Source organism: Coregonus clupeaformis, unplaced genomic scaffold (assembly GCF_020615455.1).
Source record: "Coregonus clupeaformis isolate EN_2021a unplaced genomic scaffold, ASM2061545v1 scaf0198, whole genome shotgun sequence".
NCBI lineage: Eukaryota > Metazoa > Chordata > Actinopteri > Salmoniformes > Salmonidae > Coregonus > Coregonus clupeaformis.
In genome coordinates, this window is record NW_025533653.1 from 114,339 (window position 1) to 137,364 (window position 23,026).

Genomic DNA, 23,026 nt, shown 5'->3' on the forward strand with positions numbered 1-23,026 from the left:
TGAGGACACTGGGACTCGTTCAGATGGTGTAAACATGATGACCCAGTGCTTATGCCAGATCTGAACCTGCGGGTAAGTATTTTTTCAAGTAGCCTTGTGCCGAGAAAGTGAACGAGATAGGCTATGCATGGTAGGCTAACTATCAAAGAAGATCACTTTGGCAAATTACAATTCTGTGTTGTGGGACAAATTATTTTTCTACTATGGTCATGCCGGTAAATGTACATTTACATCAATACAAATTAATTTTCTAAATGTATCTTTGCATCATCTCTTAGGAGTGACATCACTTCCTAACACAGCCTAACCACGGCTACATCAGATAATGGTTTATGCAATCGCAGTCTATAATTAGAATTTTGTAGTTCATGTTATTGTTCATGTTCTTTGGTTATTAGGTTTACCCATTCAATTGTTATTTTCATATTTATTCATGTTCTTGTCAAGTTGCAAAGATTAAACAACTATTTTTTGTGAGCACAGAGTACGGTGACAAGTTCCACTCTAAAAGAACTGTGGCTCCTCGGGTGTCCAAAAAAGTACAAGCTATTGGAGGGTCACATGTCCAATACCACCACCTTCAGGTTCGTTTCAGTCAATTAATTAGGTCTACACAGTAGAAGGCCTTCTACGGTAACACAATATAGGATACAGACATGCAGTTGACATGCAGTTAATATATGATAGCTTAATAGATAGGCTTGGGATAATGCTACCGAAACAAAATAAACAATAACGTGTTTTCTTAACAAACTATGGCACCTATAAAGTGTTCATATTGTAGAGTCCCTTGCCATATGGAGCCATGCCAAACCCACTTATATGGAAGGCACTATACACAATTGGCACAAGGAGTGTACAAGCCTTATAAGTTAGGGTCCCTGGAATGAGCCCCACTGCCCCAATCCCCTTGAAGTGTTACTTACATTGGTGTTAGAAGTGGTTTGTGTGCTTTCTTGCAGGAGGGGTATGGTGTGGCATCCATGCTGTATGTAGGCATAAGCACACCAGAATTTCTGCCAAGGTTTTTAATCTTATTGGTGCTTTGGTGGTATGCTCACTCTGTGTAGTGTAAAGGGTTCTTGACTTTTTCCTGCTATCCATTGAATGTGCTGTGTTCTCACTGTGTTCTCATATACAGTAATCCCACTGTGTTCTCATGGGCAGCGCACAATTGGCCTAGCGTTGTCCAGGGTAGGGGAGGGAATGGCCGGCAGGGATGTAGCTCAGTTGATAGAGCATGGTGTTTGCAACGCCAGGGTTGTGGGTTCATTTCCCACGGGGGACCAGTATGAAAAAATATATATATATATGTATTCACTAACTGTAAGTCGCTCTGTATAAGAGCGTCTGCTAAATGACTAAAATGTAATGTAAATGTAATTGACTGTGTTCATCATGTATTTTGATTTACCTCTCCGAGAGACTAATCTATGGAGAACACAGAACAGTGTGAATGGCCTTGGCTGCAATCATCCAGAGTCTGAGTGACTGTTTTATGTAATCTTTTTAAAAATTAAACCTTGTGTTAGTTTCTGCCTCATGTTAGTTTCATTGAGATAGAAATCTCTTCTGCATGACAGATCTGGTACAAGATAGCAGCATGGTCGGCAATATTCCAAATAAATTGAACACATTAGAACACATTACATTACATAACATGAACAGTAAATATGTAAAGAAAATTCTTAGAATTATTCTTAGCTGGTACAGTATGTAAATTGTCTGACAATTTAACTGATCACAAGTGGCTGGATTCCATAGTAATTTGATTTCTGCATCTACAAAATGTGTGACAATGGATTCCATAGTCATTTGATATCAGCATTAATGTGTTGGATTTTTAAAAACCTAAGCTGTGTCTTCCATTCTGTGAATGGAGGGTATTAGAATGTACACTACATGGCAAAAAGTATGTGGACACCCCTTCAAATTAGTGGATTTGGCTATTTCAGCCACACCCGTTGCTGACAGGTATATAAAATCGAGCACACAGCCATGCAATCTCCATAGACAAACATTGGCAGTAGAATGGCCCATACTGAAGAGCTCAGTGACCTTCAACGTGGCACCGTCATAGGATGCCACCTTTCCAACAAGTCAGTTCATCAAATGTCTGCCCTGCTAGAGCTGCCCCAGTCAACTGTAAGTGCTGTTATTGTGAAGTGTAAAGATCTAAGAGAAACAACGGCTCAGCCGCGAAGTGGTAGGCCACACAAGCTCACAGAATGGGACCTCGGAGTGCTGGAAGCGCGTCTGTCTTAGGTTGCAAAACTTACTACCGAGTTCCAAACTGCCTCTGGAAGCAACGTCAGCACAATAACTGTTCGTCGGGAGCTTCATTTGTATTTGTATTTATTAAGGATCCCCATTAGCTGCAGCCATTATTTGAGGTTTAGGGTTTAGTGAATGATTTGTCCCAAATACAATGCTTTTAGTTTAGAAATATTTAGGACTAACTTATTCCTTACCACCCATTCTGAAACTAACTGCAGCTCTTTGTTAAGTGTTGCAGTGATTTCACTCACTGTAGTAACTCTCTATCCACAATATACAGTGAGGGAAAAAAGTATTTATTAAAAGTATTATTTGATCCCCTGCTGATTTTGTACGTTTGCCCACTGACAACATTGTATTTGAACAGTGAGAGACAGAATAACAACAAAAAGTCATTAAGGTTTCGAGGCTGACGTTTGGCAACTCGAACCTTCAGCTCCCTCCACAGATTTTCTATGGGATTAAGGTCTGGAGACTGGCTAGGCCACTCCAGGACCTTAATGTGCTTCTTCTTGAGCCACTCCTTTGTTGCCTTGGCCGTGTGTTTTGGGTCATTGTCATGCTGGAATACCCATCCACGACCCATTTTCAATGCCCTGGTTGAGAGAAGGAGGTTCTCACCCAAGATTTGACGTTACATGGCCCCATCCATCGTCCCTTTGATGCGGTGAAGTTGTCCTGTCCCCTTAGCAGAAAAACACCCCCAAAGCATAATGTTTCCACCTCCATGTTTGACGGTGGGGATGGTGTTCTTGGGGTAATAGGCAGCATTCCTCCTCCTCCAAACACGGCGAGTTGAGTTGATGCCAAAGAGCTCGATTTTGGTCTCATCTGACCACAACACTTTCACCCAGTTCTCCTCTGAATCATGTGTTCATGTGTTCAATCAATGTTCATTGGCAAACTTCAGACGGCCCTGTATATGTGCTTTCTTGAGCAGGGGGACCTTGCGGGTGCTGCAGGATTTCAGTCCTTCACGGCGTAGTGTGTTACCAATTGTTTTCTTGGTGACTATGGTCCCAGCTGCCTTGACATCATTGACAAGATCCTCCCGTGTAGTTCTGGGCTGATTCCTCACTGTTCTCATGATCATTGCAACTCCACGAGGTGAGATCTTGCATGGAGCCCCAGGCCGAGGGAGATTGACAGGTCTTTTGTGTTTCTTCGATTTGCGAATAATCGCACCAACTGTTGTCACCTTCTCACCAAGCTGCTTGGCGATGGTCTTGTAGCCCATTCCAGTCTTGTGTAGGTCTACAATATTGTCCCTGACATCCTTGGAGAGCTCTTTGGTCTTGGCTATGGTGGAGTGTTTGGAATCTGATTGATTGATTGCTTCTGTGGACAGGTGTCTTTTATACAGGTAACAAGCTGAGATTAGGAGCGCTCCCTTTAAGAGTGTGCTCCTAATCTCAGCTCGTTACCTGTATAAAAGACACCTGGGAGCCAGAAATCTTTCTGATTGAGAGGGGGTCAAATACTTATTTCTCTCATTAAAATGCAAATCAATTGATAACATTCTTGACATGTGTTTTTCTGGATTTTGTTGTTGTTATTCTGTCTCTCACTGTTCAAATAAACCTACCATTAAAATTATAGACTGATCATTTCTTTGTCAGTGGGCAAACGTACAAAATCAGCAGGGGATCAAATACTTTTTTCCCTCACTGTAGCAAGGGGTGTAAATCCATAACACAGTTTAATTTAAGGTGCTCCAAAGCATTTTACTATCATTCTTTATGTCATTTATCTTTGTTTCATAGAGTAGTTTCTTATATTTATTCAGTTTAGTCACTTGATTACTCAATATGCAGTACGTTTGCCAATCGGGTTGTGCAGCCAGACTTATTTGCCATTCCTTTTGCCACATCCCTCTCAACCATAAAATGTTTTCAATTCCTCATCAATCCACAGGGATTTGACCGTTTTTACAGTCATTTTCTTAATTGTGCATGATTATTAGTAACTGGAATGAGCAATTTCATAAATGTGTCAAATGCAGCATCTGGTTGCTCCTCATTCCACACCACAGACCAACACATATTATTTACATCAACAACATGCCCAGCCTTTGGAACTTTGGTTTTCCTAGATACAGTATGGCTACTATATTGTGATCACTACATCCGATGGATTTGGATACTGCTTTAAAGCACATTTCTGCAGCATTAGTAAAGATGTGATCAATGCATGTTGATGATTTCATTCCTGTGCTGTTTGTAACTACCCTAGTAGGTTGACTGATAACCTGAACCAGGTTGCGGGCCCTAGTTACAGTTTTAAGCTTTTTCTTGAGTGGCCAGCTTGATGAAAGCCAGTCAATATTTAAATCACCCAGAAAATATACCTCTCTGTTGATATCACATGCATTATCAAGCATTTCACACATGTTATCCAGATACTGACTGTTAGCATTTGGTGATCTATAGCAGCTTCCCACCCGAATGGGATTTAGGTGAGGCAGATGAACCTGTGGCCATATTACTTCAACAGTATTTAACATTAAATCCTCTCTAAGCTTTACAGGAATGTGGTTCTGAATATAAACCGCAACTCCTCCACCTTTGGAATTCTGTATTATCTGTAGATGTTATAACCATGTATTGCTACCACTGTATCATCAAAGGTATTATCTATGTGAGTTTCAGAGATTGTCAGAATATGATTGTAATCTGTTACTAGCAAATTATTGATTTCATGAACCTTGTTTCTTAAGCTTCATATGTTAACTTGGGCTATTTTTAGCACTTTCCTGGGATGCTTGATTGTTTTCATTGCTTTACTGGGAAGCTTAGCAGAAGTAGACATGCTCATGTTATTTATGTTAGTGCAGGGTGAGCTGCACACAGTGGACATCCTACTAGGGCACACCACTTCAGTGCTAACAGTATAACTCTGGTTCATAGGCACATGATTACTGCATGCAAAAGATCAGCAGAGGCATTCAGGGCAGTTAGAGGGACATAAATTAGGTTACTTACATTGTGTCTTCCAACGCCCCTGGGATAATGTAAATTTTCTGAAGCATTATGACAACTCAGCGACACAATGGTAGGGATTAACTGAGCTGGGCTTGGGTCATTGATAAGTCATTGTCTCAATGCTGGGCTGGGCTTGGGTCATTGATAAGTAATTGTCTCAATGCAGCCTTATAATGCTGTGAAAGGATCCAGGAACCCAAATGAAATGGGTTTCCATGGCCGAGCAGCCACACACAAGCCTAAGATCACTATGCGGAATGCCAAGTGTTGGCTGGAGTGATGAATCACGCTTCACCATCTGGCAGTTCAACGGACAAATCTGGGTTTGGCGGACGCCAGGAAAACGCTACCTGCCCTAATGCGTAGTGCCAACTGTAATGTTTGGTGGATGAGGAATAATGGTCTGGGGCTGTTTTTCATGGTTCGGTCTAAGCCCCTTAGTTCCAGTTTAGGGAAATCTTAACGCTACAGCATACAATGACATTCTAGGCTAATGCTGCAGAGATCCAAATCCATTGGATGTAGTGATCACAATATAGTAGCCATATCTAGGAAAACCAAAGTTCCAAAGGCTGGGCGTAATATTGTGTATAAGAGGTCATTCAATAAGTTTTGTAGTGATTCCTACGTTGTTGATGTAAAGAATATATGTTGGTCTGTGGAATGTAATGAGGAGCAAACAGACACTGCACTTGACACATTTATGAAATTGCTTATTCCAGTTACTTATTAAGAAAATGACTGTAAAAACTGTTAAATCCCAGTGGATTGATGAGGAATTTAAAATGTGTGTGGTTGAGAGGGATGAGGCAAAAGGAATGGCAAATAAGTCTGGCTGCACAACCGATTGGCAAACGTATTGCAAATTGAGAAATCATGTGACTAAACTGAATAAAAAGAAGAAGAAACAACACTATGAAACAAGGATAAATGACATAAAGAATGATAGTAAAAAGCTTTGGAGCATCTTAAATGACATTTTGGGAAGAAAGGCAAACTCAGTTCCATCATTCATTGAATCATCAGATGGCTCATTCATCACAAAACCAACTGATATTACCAACTACTTTAATAATTTTTTTATTGGCAAGATTAGCAAACTTAGGCATGACATGCCAGCAACAATTGCTGACACAACACATCCAAGCATATCTGACCAAATTATGAAAGACAAGCATTGTAATTATGAATTATGTCTATTGATTGTTGTCTAGTAACAATGACAAGCCACCAGGGTCTGACAACTTTGATGGAAAAGCAAAAGTCATTCCGCTACCTAAGAATAGTAAAGCCCCCTTTACTGGCTCAAATAGCCAACCAATTAGCCTGTTACCAACCCTTAGTAAACTATTGGAAAAAATGGTGATTGACCAGATACAATGCTATTTTACTGTAAACAAATTGACAACAAACTTTCAACAAGCACAGCACTTACACAAATGACTGATGATTGGCTGAGAGACAATGATGATACAAATATTGTGGGGGCTGTTTTGTTAGACTTCAGTGTGGCTTTTGACATTATCCATCATAGTCTGCTGCTGGAAAAACAAATGTGTTATGGCTTTACACCCCCTGCTATAATGTGGATAAAGAGTTACTTGTCTAACAGAACACAGAGGGTGTTCTTTAATGGAAGCCTCTCAAACATAATCCAGGTACAATCAGGAATTCCCCAGGGCACTGAGTAAAGCCAGTGTGTCTATGTATGCGGATGACTCAACACTATACATGTCAGCTACTACAGCAACTGAAATAACTGCAACACTTAACAAAGAGTTGCAGTTAGTTTCGGAATGGGTGGCAAGGAATAAGTTAGTCCTGAATATTTCCAAAACTAAAAGCATTGTATTTTGGTCAAATCATTCACTAAACCTGAACTACATCTCGTAATGAATAATGTGGAAATTGAACAAGTTGAGGTGACTAAACTGCTTTGAGTAACCCTGGATTGTAGACTGTCATGGTCAAAGGATATTGATACAACAGTAGCTAAGATAGGGAGAAGTATGTCCATAATTAAGCGCTGCTCTGCCTTCTTAACAACACTATCAACAAGGCAGGTCCCACATGCCCTAGTTTTGTTGCACCTAGACTACTGTTCAGTAGTGTAGTCTGGTGCCACAAAGAGGGACTTTGGAAAATTGCATTTGGCTCAGAACAGGGCAGCACGGCTGGCCCTTAAAAGTACATGGAGAGCTAACATTAATGACATCCATGTCAGTCTCTCCTGGCTCAGAGTGGAAGAGAGATTGACTTCATCACTGCTTGTTTTTGTAAGAGGTGTTGACGAGCTGAACACCCATGCATACCCCACAAGACATGCCACCATAGGTCTCTTCACAGTCCCCAAGTCCAGAACAGACTATGGGAGACGCACAGTACTACATAGAGCCATAACTACATGGAACTCTATTCCACATCAGGTAACTGAATCAGGCCGTAGAATCAGATAAAAAAGGTAAAAATACACCTTATGGAACAACGGGGACTGTGAAGAGACACACACAAGGGTATAGACACATGCGATATTGTGATATTGTTGATTGGTGGTATTAAACATTTTGTATTGTAGATAGGTAGTGGTGTAATAATGCCATATGATGTACTGTTTTATATTTGGTTTTATATGCAATGTAAATGCTTTAATATGTTTGGACCCCAGAAAGAGTAGCTGCTGCCTTGGCAGCAGCTAATGGGGATCCCTAATAAATACAAATACAAATAGGCGATTGTGTGCTTCCAACATTGTGGCAACAGTTTCAACCCCATCGAACACCTTTGGGATGAATTGGAACGCTGACTGCGAGCCAGACCTAATCGCCCAACATCAGTGCCCGACCTCACTAATGCTCTTGTGGCTGAATGGAAGCAAGTCCCCGCAGCAATGTTCCAACATCTAGTGGAAAGCGAGCAGGTGTCCACATACTTGTCGGCAGGAGACAAGGGCGTGACACATCCATCCACTGCCAAAGCCACCGGTGCCAAGCCCAGCCACATTGCCAAGACCAGACCGGTCAGATCGGCCATCTTACGCAGAGGCAAAATAACCCATTAGGTACCAGGCCAAAAGATCACAGATATGAGTTCAGGGCTATTTCTTGCATCAGAAATATAATGCCTAATATACTGCCTATTGTTTGTATTCAGAGGTAATTTGAAGATCTGCAAATTGAAGACAATACATTAACAATCTGACTGAGACATTTTATATGAGGAACTCTAAAGCCTTGACTAGAGCCTTATTACCAACACTAGTTCCTGATAAAAGGGGATGTAGCTCAGTTGGTAGAGCATGGCGTTTGCAACGCCAGGGTTGTGGGTTCGATAAAATAATGTATGCGCTAACTGTAAGTCGCTCTGGATAAGAGCGTCTGCTAAATGACTAAAATGTAAAATGTAATAAAAACAATACTTATTTCAAAGTGGAAGAATAAAAGAAATGTGTTCTGAAAAAAATGCATTGTGGTTGAAATGCTACATCATTACCATACAAATAAGATAATTTATAAAATCAGTGGAAATATGAAATTCCTGTATAAAAGCATAAAAAACGTTCTCAAGCCATACAGTAAATAATGAAAAGGTACAAAAGGTTGGCCTACAGTAGGCTACAATATGTGTTTTCAACAGTAATCCTGTCATACATTTCTGGATTAATGATCTTCCTTTGTAGAATAATATCCATTATAGCTCCACCAGTTTCATTATTTTTATGCGTGGGCAAAATGGAACCATACATGCACGGGTTGGACGCACACACTTCAACAGTCCTTCAACAGGCCAATGTCTGTTATATGAATATGGGTGTATGTGGGCAACCTTGCAACAATAGCTATGTTTTCATTAACTTGACCAGTGATTTTTTTGTAGACATTTTAAAAGTTTGCATAGAAAATATATGTGACAATTGCCTTCTAGGGTGCATTTCTGAGGAGGTTGGTGGGAGGAGCTTTAAGAGGATGGACTCATTGTAATGGTTGGAATGGAATAAATGTAATGGAGACAAACATGTGGTTTCCATATGTTTGTTGTGTTTGATACCGTTCCATATGTTCCATTCCAGCCATTACAATGTGCCCGTCCCTCCTATAGCTCCTCCCACCAGCCTCCTCTGAAATGCACCCTAGAAGGCAATTGTTGCATCTATTTTCTATGCAAACCGCTGTTAAACCACCAAGCAAGGAGTTATTGTTTGAAGGTCAATGAGAGAGTGTTGAATTTGGTCAACAAAAAAAGTATGGCTTATTTGCTATGTGAGGTTTATTTGATCGAATAGAAGTTTGGTAATGCTTAAGTTGTTACGAGTGTACTGATATAAGTAGGACACCTGACATCCCGGCAACTAAAAAATAAAAATGTATATCGGAGTTGTCTCGAGATGGCTATGCATATTCATGGCATGAAGCTAGTAGCATGGCTTCTAGGGCTGTTGCGGTGGCAGTATTACCGCCACACCGGCAGTCATGACTGCAGTAAAATTCTATCTGACCGTTGAGTCACGTTAATCTCCTCTTATGCACTCTGGACATGTGTTAGTAGTACCCAACAGCCAGCCTTTGAACCACAAGCTTCTCTGCTGCCTCAGTTGGGCAGAGGCACTGAGAGAGAGAAGATGGGTCTCAAACAATGGCAAGGTGGACTTATGTCAATCAGTAAAGCCATTTGAAAACCCTGTCTCCTAGTTTGCGAGTTGTCAAAACACCCACAGAAGAAGAAAAGAGGAATCCAGAGCCAGGGTTTTCAGTTGGCTTTATGGTTTCACACAATTACGCATGCTTAGCCATTTGGCTAACTTCCAGCTTTTAACTTCCAGCTTCCGGCTAACTAACACACTTTTCAATACCAGGCCTTAGAGACATTAGTGTGACGAGTCGATCAGGTAGTTGCTACCGAGGGACCCATTTCTACTCCCGGCAGCCCCCTTTCTACAGGAGATGCCGGATATATGGCCAACAACACGGTTAGCTTTTCTATGAAGGACAAGGAGTCCAATGATCATGACCAGAGACATGTTTGCAAGGTCGGTGCTATTGGGAGCTTTAGCCTGCAAGGGAACTCACTTGAGTCCTATGATGTAATGTTTTACATGGAGGCAAAGTGTCACACTGCAATGGACTGTATGCCAGAGCAAATGCAAGGCCACTGTCACTTCTTACCATGACATGCCTTTAGAAAAGGAACTTCCGCACTATAACTGTGCACATGTACAATCCCCACATTCCAGATGAGGCTGTAGCAGCATTTGTGAGACGGTATTGTGATGTGACCTTGTTTGCAGCCTACAACAAGGACTCGTATACAGGATGACCAATGTACCATCCCCTCACTTTGTGCTCTCACAGTTTAGGGGCAGCGCTCTGTCTCTCCTTCTCGCCTTTCCGGAGTCATAATTACAACTACAACTATTGATAAATTATCCAACCCAAATTTAGAATGAAAGTCCCTAGTGCTTCACGTTGAGTCTATCACTCGAATTTAAGACCCTCAACTTAGTACACACCGACACTGGCAGAATGTACATTTACAGAGAGGGGGACTTATACACTACCGTTCAAAAGTTTGGGGTCACTTAGAAATGTCATTGTCCATTAAAATAACATCAAATTGATCAGAAATACAGTGTAGACATTGTTAATGTTGTAAATGGCTATTGTAGCTGGAAACGGCTGATTTTTAATGGAATATCTACACAGGCGTACAGAGGCCCATTATCAGCAACCATCAGTCCTGTGTTCCAATGGCACGTTGTGTTTGCTAATCCAAGTTTATAATTTTAAAAGGCTAATTGATCATTAGAAAACCCTTTTGCAATTATGTTTTTATTTTAATAAATTTTTTTGGGGGGTAGATCAGCTTTAATATTGCAGATAGATTGTAACTTCCATCAATGTAATTGTCTGCATCACTTCCAATCCCCCATATGTTTTTTTTTCTCGCAAATAATATATATATATATATATATACACACATACATATAAATACATATATATACATTTATATATATTCATATCCTTTAAAAAACATATATTTCCCTTTATTACTTTCCAACCCCACCACCCCTTCCCTAATTGGAGTAAACTAGTGAACAACAATGCTTAGGCCTCTACTTCCAGCTTATTTATACTATATACATTTTATGGACACAGTCAATTTTACAATAATTATATTTTGTTTGTTTTTACTCATGAACTTCCTCCAACCTCAACCTCTCCGATCATTTTCATGATGTCCATTCGGTATGCCATATCTTTCTAACTGTGCTCTTTCACAAAGGCTCTCAACCTATAACCTATATACTTATTATGGACATAGTATGCTTTACATTAGTTATCTTGTTGTTATTAGTTGTTGTTAGTTGTTATTAGTCCCATCCTTCAACTCCATTAAACACCACCCATCTATCTCTTAACACCATCCATATTGGATTTCTATTTGCCATATATTTTTCAACTGTACTGTGATGTGATGTTTTACAAAAGTTCTGAACCCTTCTATTCTCATTGTTTCTACAGATTGTAAATTGAAAATAATTATTTTTGCTAAAAGTATTATTATATTATTGATCGATTGACTATGACTTTTCAGATCACCCAGTAATGCTATCTGCAGGATTAGCTCCAGGTAAATATTGCAATCCTTTAGCCACTCCTGGACCTGTGTCCAAAAACAAGTTACAAATGGACAGTACCAAAACAAATTATCTAATGATTCTGTCTCTTCGCAGCAAAATCTGCAGAGCTGGGAAGATTGTACCCCATATAAATAACATTCTATTTTGCAATTATGTTAGCACAGCTGAAAACTGTTGTGCTGATTAAAGAAGTGATAAAACTGGCCTTGAGACTAGTTGACTATCTGGAGCATCAGCAATTGTGGGTTCGATTACAGGATCAAAATGTCCAGAAACAAATTACTTTCTTCTGAAACTCGTCAGTCTATTCTTGTTCTGAGAAATGAAGGCTATTCCATGCGAGAAATTGCCAAGAAACTGAAGATCTTGTACAACGCTTGTGTACTACTCCCTGCACAGAACAGCGCAAACTGGCTCTAACCAGAATAGAAAGAGGAGCGCTGTTGCTTTCATTCGAATAGTGACTGTAGAGACCCTTCTACTTGCTGCTCTCTGTTCAACAACCCACTGTTCGAGTTTGTCCTCTAACTGTGGCCATCTCGCTTTGTTCCCTCGGAAACTCTGTTTAGTCTTCTTTACTTGGCGCAGGTCATCTTCTTGCTTCCTCCACTTCCGTACCATTGATTCATTAATGTTGAATTATCTCGCTGCTGCTCTATTCCCATATTCTACTGCGTGACCGACAGCCTTGAGCTTGAACTCTGCGTCGTAAGCGTGTCTCTTGAAAGGTGCCATTTTGGGGTCTTTATACACACACAAGTGGTGTGGGACTGTGAGTAAGCACAGTACCGGTGTTTACTGACTACGGTAGCCGTAATGCTGCAAGCGGTGCGGCTTTGTAGTTTACCAGTCGTACTGAAACATTTCATTATTATTAAATTGTTTTTATTGTTTTTTCATACTGAAACATTTTGACAGAGCGCCTTGAGCGCCGTGTACAACCAGTATGGATCAACCAATTAACCAATTGATCCATATATAGTGCTCCGGATTATAAGGCGCACTGTCGTTTTTTGAGAATATTAAAGGCTTTTAAGTGCGCCGTATAGTGCGGAAAATACGGTATGTAAATCATGCAAATATAACTTGTCTGTGTAAGCAGTATATAACAGAACTAACGGGACTGCCCTGGCTGAGGTCCCAACCGACGTGTACTATGGTACATTAAGTTTGCTGGAACCTCTCCAGCTTGCTAATAATAAATCATTATTCATTTAATTTTGACTTCAGGTGTCCCTGGTGTTGAATTTCCACGACAAGATGTATACGATGGTGCATCTGAATGACTGACTGACGTGAATCTCCTCTTGAAACAGACAGAAATCTGGGACCAATGACGTCTCACACTCTCAGAAAACCTACAGTGGGGAGAACAAGTATTTGATACACTGCCGATTTTGCAGGTTTTCCTACTTACAAAGCATGTAGAGGTCTGTAATTTTTATCATAGGTACACTTCAACTGTGAGAGATGGAATCTAAAACAAAAATCCAGAAAATCACATTGTATGATTTTTAAGTAATTAATTTGCATTTTATTGCATGACATAAATATTTGATACATCAGAAAAGCAGAACTTTAATATTTGGTACAGAAACCTTTGTTTGCAATTACAGAGATCATACGTTTCCTGTAGGTCTTGACCAGGTTTGCACACACTGCAGCAGGGATTTTGGCCCACTCCTCCATACAGACCTCCAGATCCTTCAGGTTTTGGGGCTGTCGCTGGGCAATACAGACTTTCAGCTCCCTCCAAAGATGTTCTATTGGGTTCAGGTCTGGAGACTGGCTAGGCCACTCCAGGACCTTGAGATGCTTCTTACGGAGCCACTCCTTAGTTGCCCTGGCTGTGTGTTTCGGGTCGTTGTCATGCTGGAAGACCCAGCCACGACCCATCTTCACTGCTCTTACTGAGGAAAGGAGGTTGTTGGCCAAGATCTCGTGATACATGGCCCCATCCATCCTCCCCTCAATACGGTGCATTCGTCCTGTCCCCTTTGCAGAAAAGCATCCCCAAAGAATGATGTTTCCACCTCCATGCTTCATGGTTGGGATGGTGTTCTTGGGGTTGTACTCATCCTTCTTCTTCCTCCAAACACGGCAAGTGGAGTTTAGACCAAAAAGCTCTATTTTTGTCTCATCAGACCACATGACCTTCTCCCATTCCTCCTCTGGATCATCCAGATGGTCATTGGCAAACTTCAGATGGGCCTGGACATGCGCTGGCTTGAGCAGGGGGACCTTGCGTGCGCTGCAGGATTTTAATCCATGACGGCGTAGTGTGTTACTAATGGTTTTCTTTGAGACTGTGGTCCCAGCTCTCTTCAGGTCATTGACCAGGTCCTGCCGTGTAGTTCTGGGCTGATCCCTCACCTTCCTCATGATCATTGATGCCCCACAAGGTGAGATCTTGCATGGAGCCCCAGACCGAGGGTGATTGACCGTCATCTTGAACTTCTTCCATTTTCTAATAATTGCGCCAACAGTTGTTGCCTTCTCACCAAGCTGCTTGCCTATTGTCCTGTAGCCCATCCCAGCCTTGTGCAGGTCTACAATTTTATCCCTGATGTCCTTACACATCTCTCTGGTCTTGGCCATTGTGGAGAGGTTGGAGTCTGTTTGATTGAGTGTGTGGACAGGTGTATTTTATACAGGTAACGAGTTCAAACAGGTGCAGTTAATTCAGGTAATGAGTGGAGAACAGGAGGGCTTCTTAAAGAAAAACTAACAGGTCTGTGAGAGACGGAATTCTTACTGGTTGGTAGGTGATCAAATACTTATGTCATGCAATAAAATGCAAATTAATTACTTAAAAATCATACAATGTGATTTTCTGGATTTTTGTTTTAGATTCCGTCTCTCACAGTTTAAGTGTACCTATGATAAAAATTACAGACCTCAACATGCTTTGTAAGTAGGAAAACCTGCAAAATCGGCAGTGTATCAATTACTTGTTCTCCCCACTGTAAATGATCTTTAAGCTTTCCGTTTATGATGCACCATGCTGCCTTGTTGACAACATGACCAACAATTCATGGGCCATCGAGCAGTGTCCTGCGGCACAGCATAATCAAATCCCCCCGACTGTGGAATGCTCCACCGGATGTGATGGCTTGTATCATGATGGTTTTAAAATCTTCATAAGAGGTCAGGTGTGCTATGGGGAATGTGATTATGTTTGAGCAAGCACTGACTGTAGGGTAGCATAGGGTGTGCACTGGCATTCAGACTTGACACTCATGATCAAATTTGAAGACAATTCTAAAGGCCTGCTGTTCAGACAGCAGTAGTGGCTTGTGCCCCTGACCCGTCAGCCATTGAATAACTTTAGGGACAGTGGGAACTGTTAGTCTGGATGGCTTCAGTTCTTGTCCATCTTCTTCCTCCCCTACTTGTTCACCGTGCACTGCTGCTTCCTTTTCCTCCATTCCTCCTGAAACACACAGTTACAGGTGTGTGTTTTTGATAGTGACAATGTCAACATCAATGTGAAAAACAGTGCTGTGTTCATAGTATGGTCTATGGCTTTTGAAGGCAAAGTAAGCCAAAAGTAACAAAGTAATTGGACTATGTTACTGAGTGAGTAATCCAATAGATTTTACCATTATAAACTGGTAATCAGCAACTGAACACATTATCAGTTATCATCCCAACCCTGTTGGTTTATGACCATTAATGTTGACAATTTCAACAACAAAAAAATACAAGGTTGAGGCTCACCTGCAGTTTCCACATCTTGAACAAAGTCCTGAATGTAGTTTATTATCTGACTCTCTGGCAGTCCTGGAGGTTCCTCTTCCGCTCATTTCAGGAGCTATGAGGCTGACTACGTAGTCAGCATCCGGCTGAAAAAGGATAAATAAAATTTAGAAATATATCTGACATACAACATAACTAGTAATAAAACAAATTCACAAACGGTGCAATCTTACCCAGGGACAAAGAGACTCTTGCAGAGATTTGACTGCTTCTGAAGGACATCCAGGAAGTTGTACAACTTATGTAGGAGGTATACACTGAAAATAAAAGGTTTCCAGGCTTTTGTAGTCCTGCCTGGTGTTCTGGAAGAAGGGTTTATTCTTATTTTTCCAGAGGCAGCCTGCCTCCAGAAGAGGTTCGGAAAGCAAAATTCACATTGATAAGTCTACATTTGAGTTTATTTGATCTCAAAATTGTAATGAGAAACAGTTTAGGGAAGTGGAAAAGAGGTATATGAGAGTTGTAAGTGTGCGTCACTATGTATCAGAGAGAGCATATCTTCTAATCTTATTTTGTGTCAGCATATGTGTAAAGTACCAAACTAAGAACTACCAACTTGGGATGCATAACAGTTTCAGAGTGAGAGAGCGAGAGCAAGAGCGAGAGCGAGGGATGATAATGAGAAAAATAATACATAATTTACAGATTATTGGATGAATTTATCAATCGTCAAAACAGTGGGAAGACCCCTATGATGGGTTGGGTATAGACAGCAAAATGACACATTTCCTGTATTCTGGGACCATTGATATGCACCTGGCCATCTCCTGGTTACTGGAGGAATGCAATTGTCTCTGGGTCTGTCCCTGCACCTCTGTCTGCTGATGCCCCTGACATTACATTTGACATTTAAGTCATTTAGCAGACGCTCTTATCCAGAGCGACTTACAGGAGCAAGTAGGGTTAAGTGCCTTGCTCAAGGGCACATCGACAGATTTTTCACCTAGTCGGCTCGGGATTAGAACCAGCGACCTTTCGGTTACTGCACAACGCTCTTAACCACTAAGCTACCTGCCGCCCTGACTATGCAATTGATGCACCTGAGCTTGCTGATGAGGTGGCACTGGACTCTGACCATGATTAATAGTCTGGGTCAGCACAGAGATTAGGCTGTGTGCAGCCGAAACCACCTCTGAATAGTCTCTCTGCTGAATACAAAGTCAACATTAGCTGGATATAGGGACAAGGGAAAAGCATTAACCGACTTGACCAAATTTGAATGTCTCAAGCTTAAATAGATAGCTAGTCCAGAACATTTTGCTAAGGGTAATTCAGATACAATCATACAGTGGGGGAAACATTTATTTAGTCAGCCAAAAATTGTGCAAGTTCTCCCACTTAAAAAGATGAGAGAGGCCTGTAATTTTCATCATAGGTACACATCAACTATGACAGACAAATTGAGAAAAGAAAATCCAGAAAATCACATTGTAGGATTTTTAATGAATTTATTTGCAAATTATGGTGGAAAATAAGTATTTGGTCACCTACAAACAAGCAAGATTTCTGGCTCTCACAGACCTGTAACTTCTTCTTTAAGAGGCTCCTCTGTCCTCCACTCGTTACCTGTATTAATGGCACCTGTTTGAACTTGTTATCAGTATAAAAGACACCTGTCCACAACCTCAAACAGTCACACTCCAAACTCCAATATGGCCAAGACCAAAGAGCTGTCAAAGGACACCAGAAACAACATTGTAGACCTGCACCAGGCTGGGAAGACTGAATCTGCAATAGGTAAGCAGCTTGGTTTGAAGAAATCAACTGTGGGAGCAATTATTAGGAAATGGAAGACATACAAGACCACTGATAATCTCCCTCGATCTGGGGCTCCACGCAAGATCTCACCCCGTGGGGTCAAAATGATCACAAGAACGGTGAGCAAAAATCCCAGAACCACACGGGGTGACCTAGTGAATGACCTGCAGAGAGTTGGGACCAAAGTAACAAAGCCTACCATCAGTAACACACTACGCCGCCAGGGACTCAAATCCTGCAGTGCCAGACGTGTCCCCCTGCTTAAGCCAGTACATGTCCAGGCCCGTCTGAAGTTTGCTAGAGTGCATTTGGACGATCCAGAAGAGGATTGGGAGAATGTCATATGGTCAGATGAAACCAAAATAGAACTTTTTGGTAAAACTCAACTCGTCGTGTTTGGAGGACAAAGAATGCTGAGTTGCATCCAAAGAACACCATACCTACTGTGAAGCATGGGGGGTGGAAACATCATGCTTTGGGGCTGTTTTTTCTGCAAAGGGACCAGGACGACTGATCCGTGTAAAGGAAAGAATGAATGGGGCCATGTATCGTGAGATTTTGAGTGAAAACCTCCTTCCATCAGCAAGGGCATTGAAGATGAAACGTGGCTGGGTCTTTCAGCATGACAATGATCCCAAACACACCGCCCGGGCAACGAAGGAGTGGCTTCGTGAAGAAGCATTTCAAGGTCCTGGAGTGGCCTAGCCAGTCTCCAGATCTCAACCCCATAGAAAATCTTTGGAGGGAGTTGAAAGTCTGTGTTGCCCAGCGACAGCCCCAAAACATCACTGCTCTAGAGGAGATCTGCATGGAGGAATGGGCCAAAATACCAGCAGCAGTGTGTGAAAACCTTGTGAAGACTTACAGAAAACGTTTGACCTGTGTCATTGCCAACAAAGGGTATATAACAAAGTATTGAGAAACTTTTGTTATTGACCAAATACTTATTTTCCACCATAATTTGCAAATAAATTCATTAAAAATCCTACAATGTGATTTTCTGGATTTTTTTTCTCAATTTGTCTGTCATAGTTGATGTGTACCTATGATGAAAATTACAATCTTTTTAAGTGGGAGAACTTGCACAATTTTTGGCTGACTAAATACTTTTTTTCCCCACTGTATATGTATGACTAGTTTGAACATAATCTTTCCGTAAACCAAGTAGCTGTCCATAAAGGGCGAAATGTGATTTCAATCTCATGATGTAAGAGTATTATCGTGTCATGGTGGATACATGTAATGTTACCTATCTAGTTAACTGGAGACATTCGTGATGGGACTAAAATCACAATGGCTTATTTCGACGTGACTTGGTTTAATAAAAACATACGGACAACCCTATGGCTGGCAGTGGCTAGCTACAGGCTGGCAGCGACTAGTTACAGGCATGTAGTGTCTTGCGATTCATTCCATTTGGCTAGCTAGTCAGACCCCTTAAGACAGCTGACTAAACTATGTAATTAACGTACTTCAAAATTATAAACTGAACAAATATATAAACGCAACATATAAAGTGTTGGTCCCATGTTTCATGAGCTGAAATAAAAGATCCCAGATATGTCCCATATGCACAAAAAGCTTATTTCTCTCAAATTTTGTGCACAAATTTGTTTACATCCCTGATAGTGTGTAAGGACAGACGATGGGAGACGAGAAGCAAGTACAGGGAGTGAACATTTATTGAAAAAACAGACAGGAACAAAACACTGACAGTGTTTGGACAACGGAAAACGAAACAACATTAACGCTGACACTGGGATCAAACAGAGGAACAGACAGCTATAGGGGAGGTAATTAAGCCGTGATGAAATTCAGGTGAGTCCAATGAAGCGCTGATGCGCGTAACGATGGTGACAGGTGTGCGTAATGATGGGTAGCCTGGTGCCCTCGAGCTCCAGGGAGGGGGAGCAGGAGTAGGCGTGACATAGTGAGCGTTTCTCCTTTGCCAAGATAATCCATCCAGCTGACAGGTGTGGCATATCAAGAAGCTGATTAAACACCATGCAGTATTGTCACACAACACAATGTCACAGATGTCTCAAGTTTTGAGGGAGCGTGCAATTGGCATGCTGACTGCAGGAATGTCCACCAGACTGTTGCCTCTGTCGTTTTAGAGATTTTTTTAGGGGGTAGATCAGCTTTAATATTGCAGATAGATTGTAACTTCCATCAATGTAATTATCTGCATCACTTCCAATCCCCCATATGTTTTCTTTATTTATTTTCTCGCATATATATATATATATATATATATATATATATATATATACATAAATACACACACACACATACAGTGAGGGAAAAAGTATTTGATCCCCTGCTGATTTTGTAAGTTTGCCCACTGAACAGTGAGAGACAGAATAACAACAAAAAAATCCAGTAAAACGCATGTCAAAAATGTTATACATTTATTTGCATTTTAATGAGGGAAATAAGTATTTGACACGCTCTCAATCAGAAAGATTTCTGGCTCCCAGGTGTCTTTTATACAGGTGACGAGCTGATATTAGGAGCACACTCTTAAAAGGAGTGCTCCTAATCTCAGTTTGTTACTTGTATAAAAGACACCTGTCCACAGAAGCAATCAATCAATCAGATTCCAAACTCTCCACCATGGCCAAGACCAAAGAGCTCTCCAGGTACAAGATTGTAGACCTAAACAAGGCTGGAATGGGCTACAAGACCATCGCCAAGCAGCTTGGTGAGAAGGTGACAACAGTTGGAACAATGGAAGAAACACAAAATAACTGTCAATCTCCCTCGGCCTGGGGCTCCATGCAAGATCTCACCTCGTGGAGTTGCAATGATCATGAGAACGGTGAGGAATCAGCCCAGAACTACACGGGAGGATCTTGTCAATGATGTCAAGGCAGCTGGGACAATAGTCACCAAGAAAACAATTGGTAACACACTACGCCGTGAACGACTGAAATCCTGCAGCGCCCGCAAGGTCCTCCTGCTCAAGAAAGCACATATACATGCCCGTCGGAAGTTTGCCAATGAACATCTGAATGATTCAGAGGAGAACAGGGTGAAAGTGTTGTGGTCAGATGAGACCAAAATTGAACTCTTTGGAACACCATCCCCACCGTCAAACATGGAGGTGGAAACATTATGCTTTGGGGGTGTTTTTCTACTAAGGGGACAGGACAACTTCGCTGCATTAATGGGACGATGGACGGGGCCATATACTGTCAAATCTTGGGTGAGAACCTCCTTCCCTCAGCCAGGGCATTGAAAATGGGTTGTGGATGGGTATTCCAGCATGACAATGACCCAAAACACACGGCCAAGGCAACAAAGGAGTGGCTCAAGAAGAAGCACATTAAGGTCCTGGAGTGGCCTAGCCAATCTCCAGACCTTAATCCCATAGAAAATCTGTGGAGGGAGCTGAAAGTTTGAGTTGCCAAATGTCAGCCTCGAAACCTTAATGACTTGGAGAAGATCTGCAAAGAGGAGTGGGACAAAATCCCTCCTGAGATGTGTGCAAACCTGGTGGCCAACTACAAGAAACGTCTGACCTCTGTGATTGCCAACAAGGGTTCTGCCACCAAGTACTAAGTAATGTTTTGCAGAGGGGTCAAATACTTATTTCCTCATTAAAATGCAAATACATTTATAACATTTTTGACATGCGTTTTTTTCTGGATTTTTTTGTTGTTATTCTGTCTCTCACTGTTCAAATAAACCTACCATTAAAATTATAGACTGATCATGTCTGTCAGTGGGCAAATGTACAAAATCAGCAGGGGATCAAATACTTTTTCCCTCACTGTACATACATATACGCATATACATACATATATACATACATATCCTTTAAATATATATATATATTTCCCTTTATTACTTTCCAACCCCACCATCCCTTCCCTAATTGGAGTAAACTAGTGAACAACAATGCTTAGGCCTCTACTTCATGCTTATACATACTATATACATTTTATGGACACAGACAATTTTACAATAATTATATTTTGTTTGTTTTTACTCCTGAACTTCCTCCGATCATTTTCATGATGTCCATCTGGTATGCTTCTATATGCCATATCTTTCTAACTGTACTCTTACACAAAAGCTCACAATATATAACCTATATACTTATTATGGACACAGCATGTCTTACACTAGTTATCTTGTTGTTATTAGTCCCATCCTTCAGCTCCATTCAACACCTCCCATCTATCTCTTAACACCATCCATATTGGATTTCTATTTGCCATATATTTTTCAACTGTACTGTGATGTTTTACAAAAGTTCTGAACCTTTCTATTCACATTGTTTCTACAGTTTGTGAATTGAAAATAAACATTTTTGCTAAAAGTATTATTATATTATTGATCGATTGACTATGACTTTTCAGATCACCCAGTAGTGCTATCTGCAGGGTCAGCTCCATGCAAATATTGCAATCCTTCAGCCTTTCCTGGACCTGTGTCCAGAAACAAGCTACACATGGACAGTACCCAAACAAATGATCTAATGATTCTGTCTCTTCACAGCCAAATCTGCAGAGCTGGGAAGATTGTATCCCCCATACAAATAACATTCTATTGGTAGGAAGAATTTTATAGAATTATTTTAATTGAACAATTCTAAGTTTTGAATCCGGCGTTGTTTTGCGTATCAGTTCATAAAGCTCCTGAGTGGCGCAGTGGTCTAAGGCACTGCATCGCAGTGCAAACTGTGCCACTAGAGATCCTGGTTCGAATCCAGGCTCTGTCGCAGCCGGCCGCGACCAGGAGACCCATGGGGCGGCGCACAATTGGCCCAGCGTCGTCCAGGGTAGAGGAGGGAATGGCCGGCAGGGATGTAGCTCAGTTAATAGAGCATGGCGTTTGCAACGCCAGGGTTGTGGGTTTGATTCCCACGGGGGGGCAAGTATATAAAAAAAGATATATGTATTCACTAACTGTAAGTCGCTCTGGATAAGAGCGTCTGCTAAATGACTAAAATGTAAATGTAATAAACACTATGCCATGGAATTGGTACGTTAAAAATCTCTTCCCAACTATTTTGCACTCTACATGGGACGGCTGTCAATCTTTTGGTCCTTAAATGAAACTGATAAAAACTGTTATTTATCACAATTTTCTTTAACCAATGTTCTTTAATGCAAGGCCGACAGACAAGTTCCTTACTTTTTCCTCCTTCCACTTTACTCTTCCATTTTTGTGGTAATGCTGCAATTATTTGGTTCTAATTTTGGGTAGAGCAGACATTTCCATATGTTTTTGTTAGCTGCATAACTCCACCAATTCTACCGATAATATCATTTACGAAGATTATACCTTTTTTTTTATGTTCTCAAAAAATAATGTTTTTTTATTATCAATTAGTATATTTGAGTTTAACCACAATATTTGTTGCAATATTTGTTCTGTCATTTCTGGAGGATTAAATCCAAATTGTAACCAACTTTCTATGGCTTGTTTTAGAAATAGTGATATTTGGGAGATTATTCCCTTTTCAAATACCTGAAAGTGAGGGGTTGTAATCTGAATAAAGGGAAAAAGTCCCTTCTTGAACATTGGGTGAGACAATCTTACTAGTTTGCTAGAGAACCAGTTCGGATTTAAGTATAATTTTTGTATGACTGAAGCTTTTAGTGAT